Below are 12,530 nucleotides of genomic sequence, written 5' to 3' on the forward strand. Positions count from 1 at the left end.
AACAAATTTATGGGGCGAATGTAGTTGGAAAAAGAAGCAGAGGACGACCGAGGAAAACTTGGCACAATCAGGTATGTCAAATACTTGAAAGCGGCCGGGTCGGGTATTTATTCAATATTAACCTGGACTGCTACTTGAAGCGGAGGGCTGATCACCATTCCCTCGTGTGTTACCGATCAAGATAACACAGCGTTGATGCAGTGCCCTATACACCATTAGGTACGGATAAGAGTTAGAAGAACTACTTGAAGGGTGAAGATCGTTCGATAAAATAAAAATAAAAAGTATGAATATTCCATTTCATAGCAATGCCAAACCGATTTTTAACAGAGAAATTCATACATTTTTTGACATCTCAACATAGATGAAGAAGAATAGTCTGGGAATTTACGGAGTTTACGGCCGTCATGGGCTGGTTTATTAAACCAGCCTAATAGATGATTTCGTCCGCCTCCGTAGTGTAATGGTCAGCACGCTCGGCTACCGTTCTGGAGGTCCCGGGTTCGATTCCCAAGGGGGGTAAAATAAATATAAGGGATTTTTTCACTGTCGTATTTATTCAATATTACCCTGGACTGGTACCTGAAGCGGAGGGCTGATCACCTTTCCTTCATGTGTAAACGATTTTTAAAAAATATAGTATATTTAAAAAAATAATTAAACAATACCTTTTCTTCAAAATGCAAAAACAACACTTTCTGCCCTGTAACGGGTAAAGATTATGTTAAAAATATGCCGCTTTTGCTGGGATATAGTACATTTTCAGGGCATTCCGAAAACATGCACAACTGAAAATTTACGATTTTTGAAATATGACGTTTTTGAAAGGAGTGAGCGAAATGAGTAATTTTGTAACTGGTATAGTACAAGTACTGGTTTTGTAAAACTCATATATGTGAATGACTTGATTTATCTAATAAAATATATATTTTTTTGATAAAAAGAGAAATATTTGTGTTTATTATTTACATAAATATTTCAATTTCATACTATTTCTGTGAGCCTAAGCGGTTCATTATTAGAAATAGGTATCAAATTGTGGTAGAGTGGGTTCGAACCATGAAACTCTGACTTAAAAGAGTCCGCGACACTAACCACGGGACCACAAACCGACAAATTGGTATACAACCCGGTAACTTTTTAAAAATTGAATTATTTAATATAGTTACATTCTTTACAACATTTTGAGTGTGTCCAAATACTTGTTCACAAAATCTGGATTATCTCCAATTACAGGAGTTATTTTCATATTATTTTCATATTAAAAAAAAAATAAAAAAATAATAGTTACATTCTTTATACAATGTAATACATTTCTATAAATTTTTACTTATTTTATTATTTTTATTGATTTTTTTTACAAAATACATATTTAAATCATACAACGACTCTACTTCACTAATAAAGTACATACTTGTGTTAAGGGAGGGAGTTCGTTTTACAATTATTATTTTTTTTTTACAAAGTAAAATAAAAAGAAAAGAAAATATTCCTTGGTATGGAGTCTAGGTAGGGGCGAGTCTTATGTGTTTTTAAATTTAGTTTTACAGGTTTGATATTTTTTTCACTTAAACTAACTAACTAACCATCACGCCGCTTCCCCGCAGGGGTAGGCAAAGAGAATAGAACGCCACTCTGTCTTTGCAAACATTCTTCGCCTCTTCCACGTTCATGCATCTCCTCATACATACCCGCCGATTGTTACGACTCCTAACCTGACCTCTTTCAACTATTTGGCATACCTGATCGTGCCATGTTTTTCTCGGTCTTCCTCTGCTCTTTTTTCCACTTACATTCGCCTCATAAATTTGTTTTACCGTTCTTTCCTCACTCATTCGCTCTACATGTCCAAACCATCTCAACACACATTTCTTAATTTTATCGATAATGCTTATTTCAGCTTTGCATTCCTTCCTTATTTCACTATTCGCACATCTATCATACATCGTTTGGTCGCACATTCTTCTGAGAGATCGCATTTCGACTGCATTCAGTTTAGTTTCATCCTTCTTTTGCCAACTCCATGTTTCACTTCCATACATTAGAGTTGGAACCAGGACTCCGTTGTGCACTGCCAGTTTAGCTTCCGCTGATAGGTTTTTATTTGCTATAACTGATTTCAGTTGCGCTGAGCCTCTCCAAAAAAGAGACTGAGATATTATACCTGGAAAGGGAATTTCCTCTTCTTTTTTTAGAAAGTGTCATGTTGTAAATATTTTTAAAATTTTAAAAATATTTTAAAAAATATTACTAGGGAACATATATTTTCATGCGGTACATGGGAGTTATTTCTAAACTATTCTTTAAAATTCTTAAATAAAATAAAATAAAACTTGATATCTTAATGTATGTGAACTCCTTCAACCCTTATTCGCACCCCAATGGTGCATAGGGCACTGCATCATATAAAAGCAGCGTTATCTTGATCGTTAACACGTGAGCCCTTCACTTCAGGTACCAGTCCAGGGTAATATTAAATAAATATTATAATTTGACGACGTTTTAATCCATTTGTTTTTTGTTTATCTTAATCATCATCATCCTATTATTATTATTATTATTATCTGTGTCTTTATAAGCGCCCTTGAGGTAGTATTTTACGAAAATGCGCTATACAAATTATCCAAATTATTATATCATATTCAAAATCATTTATATTTATTTAACCCCCCTCTGGGAATCGAATCTGGGACCTCCACTACGGTAGCCGAGCGTGCTGACCAGTATACAATTGGTTTACGTCACTAGACAGAAGATAATCGTTCAATCTGCAGCCGTAGTATAAAATTTCCCATGTAACGAATAGTCATTCATAAATAGATTTACATACATATGCAAATCATTTTATTGACAAAAGAGGGTTGCTCTATTGTATTATACATATCAAAGTATATAAATAATACAAAATTTAAATGTATATAGGTTTTATAGCGACGGATTCGAGGGTCTAATTTATAGGTTTTCATTCACCCTCATTCGAAACGTCAAAACGTCACCCTAGACGCTTCTATTTACTACTTCGTCTATGCATTTTAAAGTAGGAGCGCTCTCGACCAATAGGAAGCGTGGAACGTTTCAAAAAAAATATTTATGGCTGTTGGCGCACCTATTATGCAGCCTGGTCTATACTGGTTTGTTATATGAGGGGCATTTTGGACCGTTTTTTTTCTATTATATAATACATGCCCTAGGATAATCGTACTATTCGTATATAATTAATGCACTTTTCTATAAGAATGAATTCATTCTCAATAGGTGCGATTGAAAAGCATGCAAGAGGGGAATTAAAAGGTTTTTTTCTGTCTTATTATTTCTGTGGAACCCGTGAGAATTTAAGAGTACAAATTTTTCATTTATATGTTTATGAATATAATATTATATAAATAAATATAAATATATATATATATATATATATATATATATATATATATATATATATATATATATATATATATATATATATATATATATATATATATATATATATATATATATATATATATATATATATATATATATATTTATATATATATATATATATATATATATATATATATATATATATATATATATATATATATATATATATATATATATATATATATATATATATATATATTATATATATATATATATATATATATATATATATATATATATATATATATATATGTATAAATATATATTTTTTTTTAATTTTGAAGCATGGATTTGGCAATAGAAGTATCTACCTATGAAAGTAAACTGAATGCAGTCGAAACGCATTCTCGCAGGAGTCGGATTAATAGGCGTATAGGTATGAAGAGATGTATGAATGTGGATGAGGAGAAGATTGCTAGCAAAGACAGATTGGTATGGCGTTTTGTTCTCTCTGTCTACCCCTGAAGAGAGTGACGTGATGGTTAGTCAGTTAATGCTATTTGATTACTTAACAAGTAATAAAATCTCTTTTATAACACTTTCCTTCTCATTCATCGTTCACTTTGTGTAATAGAACATTGAAAAACACAACTTCATCAATACCGGTATCGGAGTAATCATTCCATCATCAGGTCAAATGTAGACTTGACTGAAATTGTTACGGTCTGACATTTCGCTCACTCCTTTCAAGAGATTCATAAATCAAAAAACTTGATTTTTCAGGAGAACGTTTTTAGGGTTTAAAAATATAATACACAGTGTTAAAAATAAATATCAAGCCACTAATTAAACTTTTTACTGTGCAACAGATCTTTTTAGGTAAAACCTGAAGGTTTTTTCTCCATTTGAAAAATATTTAGCATATTTAAAAAAATAAATAAACCATACAGTTTCTTCGAAATGCAAAAACAACACTTTCTGCCCTGTAGAGGGTGAATATTATGTTAAAAATATGCTTCTTTTGCTGGAATATAGTACATTCTCTGGACATTCCGAAAACATGCACCACTGAAAATTGACGATTTTTGATTTATGACGTTCTTGAAAGGAGTGAGCGTTTTGTACAAAACTAAAATTTTGAAAGAGAGAGAGAGAGAAGACAAATGAATCACAATGGGAATATGTTTATAAAAAGGGACTTTAATAATTATTTATTACGTTTTTATTTCATAATACAATGATTAAAGAAAACACTTGTTTTATACCACTTTAGTTTTATTATAGACTACATGTTTCAGAAGTTAAACTTCCATCATTCAGGTCTGTATAATAACTTAAAAAATAAAATATAAAATTGTTCTATAAATAAGGAGAGGGGAAAGTAAGGGTAAGGGGTTAGTCAAGGGGCGGAGTTTGAAAACAAAGGAAAAATGGAAAGCAAAGGTGAAGAATTTTGAAACAATATATTATTTAATAAATTAATATTAGAATTCAGTTTTTTTGGATTTCTAAATTTTCAAGATAATTCATAATTTGGCCTTTATATGGAACAAGGTGTAATAATTTTAATTTATGAGAGTGAAATGAGTGATAAGTAACTATTATGTGATTTGCAAATTCCGAAAATTTTAGTTATTATACGAGAATTTTTAGTTATTATACACACCTGAATGATGGAAGTTTAACTTCTGAAACATGTAGTCTATAATAAAACTCAAGTGGTGAAAAACGAAGTGTTTTCTTTAATCATTGTAACATGTCTTACCGCAAAGTTAATGCCGAAACAATAAATAAAACATTTCATAAAATAATATAGTATAATTACATAATAATATAAGTATTTAAAATATGTATTCTATTATATTAATACAAAAAAAATCCCTCAAAGGCATGGCCTGTGTGTGGGTATACATTTTTATTTTAGGTCAAAATAAAGGGTACTGGAAAGAATATAAAAGATATAAAAAATATTAATAGATTATATAAACAATATAAGTGCGAATATAAAATACAAATATTTGATTTTTACAGAAAATAAAAAATTACAAAATCAAAATGAAAAAAAGTATATACATACTATATGAATTAAATATTTAAAAGAAGATGCTACTAAGATCTATTTTTTTAATTAAACATTTCAGCAAAATTTTAAATTTGAATATATATATATATATATATATATATATATATATATATATATATATATATATATATATATATATTTATATATATATTTATATTTATATATATATATATATATATATATATATATATATATATATATATATATATATATATATATATACATTTTATATCCTAAACTCCGTTTTATTCATTTGTCCGCCTCCGTAGTGTAATGGTCAGCACGCTCGGCTACCGTTCTGGAGGTCCCGGGTTCGATTGCCAGGGGGGGGTCAAATAAATATAAGTGTATTTATTGATTTGGCGTTTAATTTTTTTAAGTTTCGTAATTAACATTCGCTTGATTTGAAGTGTTTTTGTTAGTAAAATACAACTTAGTAGACTCAAAAAATCTGTGTTTGATTTAAAATTTGTACATAAATTAAATATAAGTGATTTTTCACTCTAATATTTATTCAATATTACCCTGGGCTGGTACCTGAAGCGGAAGGCTGATCACCTCTCCTTCGTGTGTTAACGATCAAGATAACACTGTGTTTATAATGCAGTGCCCTATGCACCATTAGGGTGCGGAAAAGGGTTTGAATGAATTATATCAGTGTAGTCATGTTGGTCATTTCATACAAACGTTTATATTCTCTTAATTTTTAATTTAAACAGAGTCTCAAAATTGTATAAGGGTTTAAAAATGTATGATGAGATGCCTGAATGTATGAATAATGAAAAGAGTCTGAAAGAATTTAAACATAAATGTTTTGTTTACTGTAAGGAGATGTAAATATATCGCTCACTCCTTTCAAGAACGTCATAAATCAAAACTCGTGAATTTTGAGTTGGGCATGTTTTCGGAATGCCCAGAAAATGTATTATATCCCAGCAAAAGAGGCATATTTTAAACTTAATATTTACCCGCTACAGGGCAGAAAGTGTTGTTTTTGCATTTTATGAAAAGGTATTGTTTAATTATTTTTTTTAAATATAATAAATATTTTTCAAATGGAGAAAAAAACCTTCAGGTTTTACCTAAAAAGATCTGTTGCACAGGAAAAAGTTCAATAAGTGGCTTGATATTTATTTTTAATACATTGTATTATATTTTTAAACTTTAAAAACGTTCTCCTGAAAAATCAAGTTTTTTGATTTATGACGTTCTTGAAAGGAGTGAGCGATATATATATGATGTTAATTAAGCTGACTAAAAAAATATGAAAAAAAAACTAAGTAGAGTAAAAGGGTTGAAATTAGTCTTTTTATATACCAGGATAGGGGTGCAAAAGCCAACGCCTTAAATAAATTAATAAATAAAAATATTTAATTTAATTTTTACTTAGAAAATATTCAATGATTTGTTCTTTGAAATAGTGGTATTTACTAAGTAAAACATAAATTGAAAATGTATAGATTCTACCACAAAGTGACTGCCGAATCAGTCAATGGGAAAATGAATAAATTTTTATACACTAAACGTTAAAATCAAAATGTTAAATGTCCGCCTCCGTAGTGTAATGGTCAGCATGCTAGGCTACCATTCTGGAGGTCCCGGGTTCGATTCCCAGGGAGGGTCAAAATAAATATAAGTGATTTTTTCACTCTAATATTAATTCAATATTACCCTGGACTGGTAACTGAAGCGGAGGGCTGATCACCTTTCCTTCATGTGTTAATGATCAAGATAACACTGCGTTTATATGATGCAGTGTCCTATGCACCATTGGGGTGCGGATAAGGGTTTGAATGAATGAAATGTTAAAATCAAACACTGATTTTTTAGTATACAAAGTTGTATTTTACTGTTAAAAAACACAAGAAAAATATATTTTAACACAATTGTTTCATTGCCAATCAAGACATGTGTTAGAAAATGCCATGACTAGGCGAAACAATTGTCACAAAATTAATATTTTGGGTTTTATTTACAATAAAATACAACTTACTAGACTCAAAAAATCAGTGTTTGATTATAACATCTTAAATATAAATTAAAATGGAGTGAGTTCTACAAATTAAACGCCAAATATAAATGAAATTATGCTTCATTGGTGTAATATTTAAAATGGAATTTTTTAAACAATAAAATACAACTTACTAGACTCAAAAAATCAGTGTTGGATTATAACATCTAATACATAAATTAAAATTGAGTGAGTTCTACAAATTAAACACCAAATATAAATGAAAATGTGTTTCATGGTGTAATAAATAAAATGGAAATTTTTCAACAATAAAATACAACTTTCTAGACTCAAAAGATCAGTGTTTGATTATAACATCTAAAATATAAATTAAAATGGAGTGAATTCTATAAATTAAACACCAAATATAAATTAAAATATGTTTTATTGGTGTAATATTTAAAATGGAAATTTTCTAACAATAAAATATCACTTAGTAGACTCAAAAAATCAGTGTTTGATTATAACATCTAAAATATAAATGAAAATGGAATGAGTTCTACTAAATAAAAATATGTTTTATTGGTGTAATATTTAAAAAGGAAACTTTTTAACAATATAATACAACTCAGTATACTGAAAAAATCAGTGTTTGATTATAACATTTAATGTAATTTTATTAAAATTTAACACTTGATGAAAACAATTGTCGTTTTCGAAACTAGTCGTAAATAAAAATAAAACTCAATTTAGTGGATTATTCAAGTGATTAATTTTAATAAAATAATCATGTCATTCCACAAAGTTAATGCCGAATCAATAAATAATATATTTAATGTAATTTTTTTTAATGGAGTTCTACAAATTAAACGCCAAATCTATAGGTAAAAATGGATAGATTTTAGAACAAAGTGGCTACCGAATCAATTAATATAAAAATGAATAAGAAACATGTTTTATTGGTGTAATATTCAAAATGGAAGTGCTCTTGAAGTACTTTTTACTAAGTTCTCGTTTTACTTCTTCGCAGGGCTGTTTTATTTTATTTGCTTTAATGCCGTAAGATGTGAGAGGTCCTTTCTCGCAGGCCTCCTTTCATGCGAAAAAAAATCGCAAACCGGCTTTGTAAAAAAGGAATGCAACAGTCCACGTGCATCGTTATGCAGATAGGACTGGTTTCAAGGGAAAAAGTGCAAAACGGGCGATGCAACGAGCGTCCAGACATGAAGAGATTTTGCCGACGGCAGGTTGTCGAGGGATTCGCAAAAATGTACATAGGACAATAAAAACTCGATGCCAGAGCGTGTACAACTGATTTTTGGATTAATTTGAAGTGTTTTTAGTAAAATTGGGAGTATTATACAGATTTTGGGACGTTTTAATGTGGATTATTCGAATTATTTAACGCAGAAAATTAGGCCTAAAATCGGCGGAGGCAAACTGTAGCGCTCGGCGCGTCGCACATTTGCAAATTTGCGAAATTCTTCTTTTTTTTTTGTTTGTTTTTTTCAGAGATGGACGGCAAAGGGTGGGTTTATTGTTATGTCTAGGTACTCACCCTGGATCGGCGGACGAACGACGGCGGAAGAGGCGCCAGGAAGGGCTTGTGGACTGCTGGAGACGGGCACTGATGGGAAATGATGGGAAAACTGGCGAACGCGAAAGTCGGGTGCCGGCTTCGCGATTCGGGCTCCGGCGAGGACGAACGGCGAATGCTCCACCCGCCGCGGAGCGGTTAGCAACAGGAGAGGTGCGGATTTTAGCGACGCGCGTTGCAAGACCGAGTTAAAAATAAAAATAATGACCCAATTCGCCGAGTGAGGCGAATAAAGCGAATTTTGTGGACAAAAGGCGCCCGCTGCTCGTTCACCTAGAGACTTCCACATAATCCGGGGAGCATCGACTATCTGGTAATGTGCGCAGGCCCGGGAAGCGACGTACGTGCCGCGGACCGGCATCGACTCGATGCAATGAAAAAAGCACCACCTATAACGGTACTGTGTCTTTGATTGACCCAGAAAATTTCGCCTGTTGCAAGCATTTCACTCGCCGTGCCATTTTGCCATCTTTTGGTGAAAATCGACACTAAATTTCGCACTCGAAGTGTTTCCGAGCTCCGAGCGAGACTGGCCGAGGCGTCGCGGGTCGGCGGATTCCGTTGCACCACTATTGCACTACAATAGCGGTTGCATCGAAAAAAAAAACATTTCCACAATGTTTTAAAAAGGCTGCGAACGTGAGACCAGAGACATCTTCAGTTTCTAGAAAATATCGCGCAAGAAACCGTCCGGCAATCCAACGAGAATCGTATAGGAATCTGCGTTGACAGAATCACCCATGTGGTTCGAATCTGAGATAATTCCGATTAATAATCTAACTATTCGTTTAACATGTCAAATCCAAATATTATTCCTATATATATCTTGTATGCTGAAATGAGAATTATATTATAAAATTATGTTAAGTCACAGAAAAAAAATACGTGGCCTTTTTGTCCTGTCAGCCGCGCGCCATCTATGAAGCGCTTTCCAAATAGGCCGCAAAGCGCCGTCGGAGATCTAGTTTCTCTGTCACTTTATTGAGAATTTAACGCCGTATCATTCAACAATTCCGTGATTAGATGATTTTTAATCAAATTTGTAATGATGTCAAGGTCACCAATTTCGCATTCGCATATTTTATGTCATTTTACCAGCATTCAGTGCCTTTAACTTTACGGAAAAACCGCGAGATGAAAAGAGACAGAGCGCTTTTGACGGCATTCACCGCCTCGGGCTTAGGGAAAAACTGCGCGTAAGAAAGGGACGTCGCTATTTCTCTACGCGGTTTAGTATTGAGCTAGCGCGACATACGTCCGCCGGATGAATCATTTTATGCTGCGAGAAGCAATGCGTTAAAAAGAGATAAGAATAATTAAGTATGTCCGTTCTTCGCGAGTTAGATGTAAAAATAGGTTAGCCAACTTGGGCGAACCTAACATATTTGTGACGTCACTATAATGGAATCTAAAATTACACGGTGCGGAAAGTGAGACAAATTTTGAGACGTATTTTCTCGTATTTTGCTTGTAATTGTTAGTGAAATATAGGTGTTCAGTGAGTGAGTGCCGCGCCGGGGTGTCATCCTTGTAATTAGAAGAAAATAACGTGCGTTCGTGTTGTGGCATCGGGATAAAGTCGACCACTTCCTGGAGCCCATACATTCGGTTGGATATTCCGTAAGTCAATTTTCTCTCTTAATCCGGCTTATTTTTAGAAAAGTCGAGAAATGCTGTCTTCGGCCTTTCCTTTCGCTGAATTTCTCGACCGCTCCAGTAGGAATTATTCCGCCTTTCGTGGTCCATTCGGGAAATTGTACAATGTTTATAAAGTGTGTCCTTCGCTTAGTTTTTCTGGTGAAAATGGTCGCGAAAGCTTAACTAGTCCTTTCCGAATGTATCATACGATTAAACGTGCATCAATACAGTGATTAATACAGTGAAATTGGCGCAAATTAAAGTTGAAATTGTGGAATTGATCCAGAAAGGTTTTCCCGAAAAAAATCAGGGTTTTTTTGTGTGTTTATTATGCATGCTCCTTGGAAAATATCTTTCCAGTGAATATTATAAAGTATAATGTGTATATACTACACATTTACATTAATATTTCAATAAACTTCCGCAGTTTGTGTACATAAATAAATATCGATTATCCTAGGCAAGGTTATGGTGCATTTTGTCAGCTGTCATTTGCCTAGTATCAAATTTCAAACGATGGTAGAGTAGAACCTCGCTATAACATTCCATGAGGCCAACCGAATTATAGGAATATCCCAAGTTATACGAATACAGAAATTATTCCCTAAAGAAATATTTAGAATGCACAGTTGATTTTTTTCTTCTTCTTAATACATATAACTTAAGCGCCCTTGAGGTAGTATTTTACGAAAATGCGCTATATATGTTATCCAAATTTATTATGATTATAAACTTATTAGAAGCACATTATGATTTTCCATTTTATTTTTAATTAAATTTATCTAAACCTAGTCATTTGGCTAAAGCCTCTGACGTCACGAAAAGTCTACCCTGACAAGGATTCTCCGTGGGGCCATTCATCTTTCTTTATCTTGGTCATCCTGACAAGCTTGCTCCGCAGGAATACCGCATCCGATGTACCTTTGTTTTCTCTGCATTTCATCATTCATAATTTTCATTAATATTTTAGGCACATTGTGATTTTCCATTTTATAACCTGAAAAAAATCACTATACTTATATTTTATTTTAACGTTATACATAAAAATATAATGATGTTTTTCTTATAATCCTTATCCACACCCAATGGTGCATAGGGCACCGCATCAAATAAACGCAGTGTTATCTTCATCGTCAACACATGAAGGAAAGGTGATCAGCAATCATGTCAAGTTTTCCTCGGTCTTCATCTGATTCTATTTTAACTTCCAACTACATTCGCCGTATAAATTTGTTTTACTGTGCTTTCTTCACTTATCTCAGCCTTGTATTATATTTAAATAATTTTTAATGCTAAATATTTCATTCATTATGAATTGAATCTGGAATATCATTATATTCAATTCATTTTACCAAATTTTCCCGAACTTCTTTTACATTCATTTTCTACTGAATTATCTATCATAGCATGGTTTAAGTCATTTTTCCGCCGCGTGTGTGCCACGGCACACTGGTGTACCGTGGCGATTAGTTGGTTTGCCGCGGAAAAAACGTCTAGTTTAGTGAAAATAACACAATTGCTCCAAATTTTGATTGCCCCTGCTCAGTTTAGCAGGCTCACATTTCGCATTAAACATAATGTGCTAAATATCGTAGTCATACAGGAGAAAGTGACCAAGTGTATTTCTTACAAAAACGTGATCATTGACTATTTGATATCTTACTGGCTTAATATTGCCCTGAAAAAAATCGCAAAGGATTTTAAACTTAGAAGTATAATATATTGACTTATTAAAAATGACTAACTGCATTGATGTTCATTTTATTGCCAGGCAAAAGGGACTTAAATGGCCCTCCTGAACATTTTACATATTGTTAGTTAGTCACTTTCTCCTGTACGACTACGATATGTTACCATAATACGGTAAATATGCACCTCTGAAATATCTTAATTTCATAGGT

General features: G+C 32.4%; 1 protein-coding gene and 1 long non-coding RNA gene across 6 annotated transcripts in view; one reads left to right on the forward strand and one right to left on the reverse strand.

The window, feature by feature from the left end:
- LOC148312311 (uncharacterized) overlaps window positions 1-9,565 on the reverse strand; it is a 122,719-nt gene extending 113,154 nt beyond the window's left edge. For 2 of the 5 annotated variants that reach the window (XR_015839252.1, XR_015839254.1), the window contains exon 1: window positions 8,953-9,562. This is a non-coding gene — a long non-coding RNA (uncharacterized LOC148312311). Of the gene's footprint in view, window positions 1-8,952 lie in introns of all 5 variants that reach the window. The other 3 variants (XR_015839250.1, XR_015839251.1, XR_015839253.1) reach the window with 3 other exon arrangements.
- An 813-nt stretch (window positions 9,566-10,378) lies between these two features.
- The window catches only part of LOC148312312 (uncharacterized), a 40,270-nt gene continuing 38,118 nt past the window's right edge, over window positions 10,379-12,530 (forward strand). The window contains exon 1 of the mRNA XM_088277460.1: window positions 10,379-10,611. The gene's annotated coding sequence lies outside the window, so the exon portion shown is untranslated. The remainder of the gene's footprint in view (window positions 10,612-12,530) is intronic.

The sequence above is a fragment of the Brachycentrus maculatus genome, unplaced genomic scaffold, assembly GCF_059751285.1.
Source record: "Brachycentrus maculatus isolate JH-2025_06_01 unplaced genomic scaffold, ASM5975128v1 h1tg000043l, whole genome shotgun sequence".
Classification (NCBI taxonomy): domain Eukaryota; kingdom Metazoa; phylum Arthropoda; class Insecta; order Trichoptera; family Brachycentridae; genus Brachycentrus; species Brachycentrus maculatus.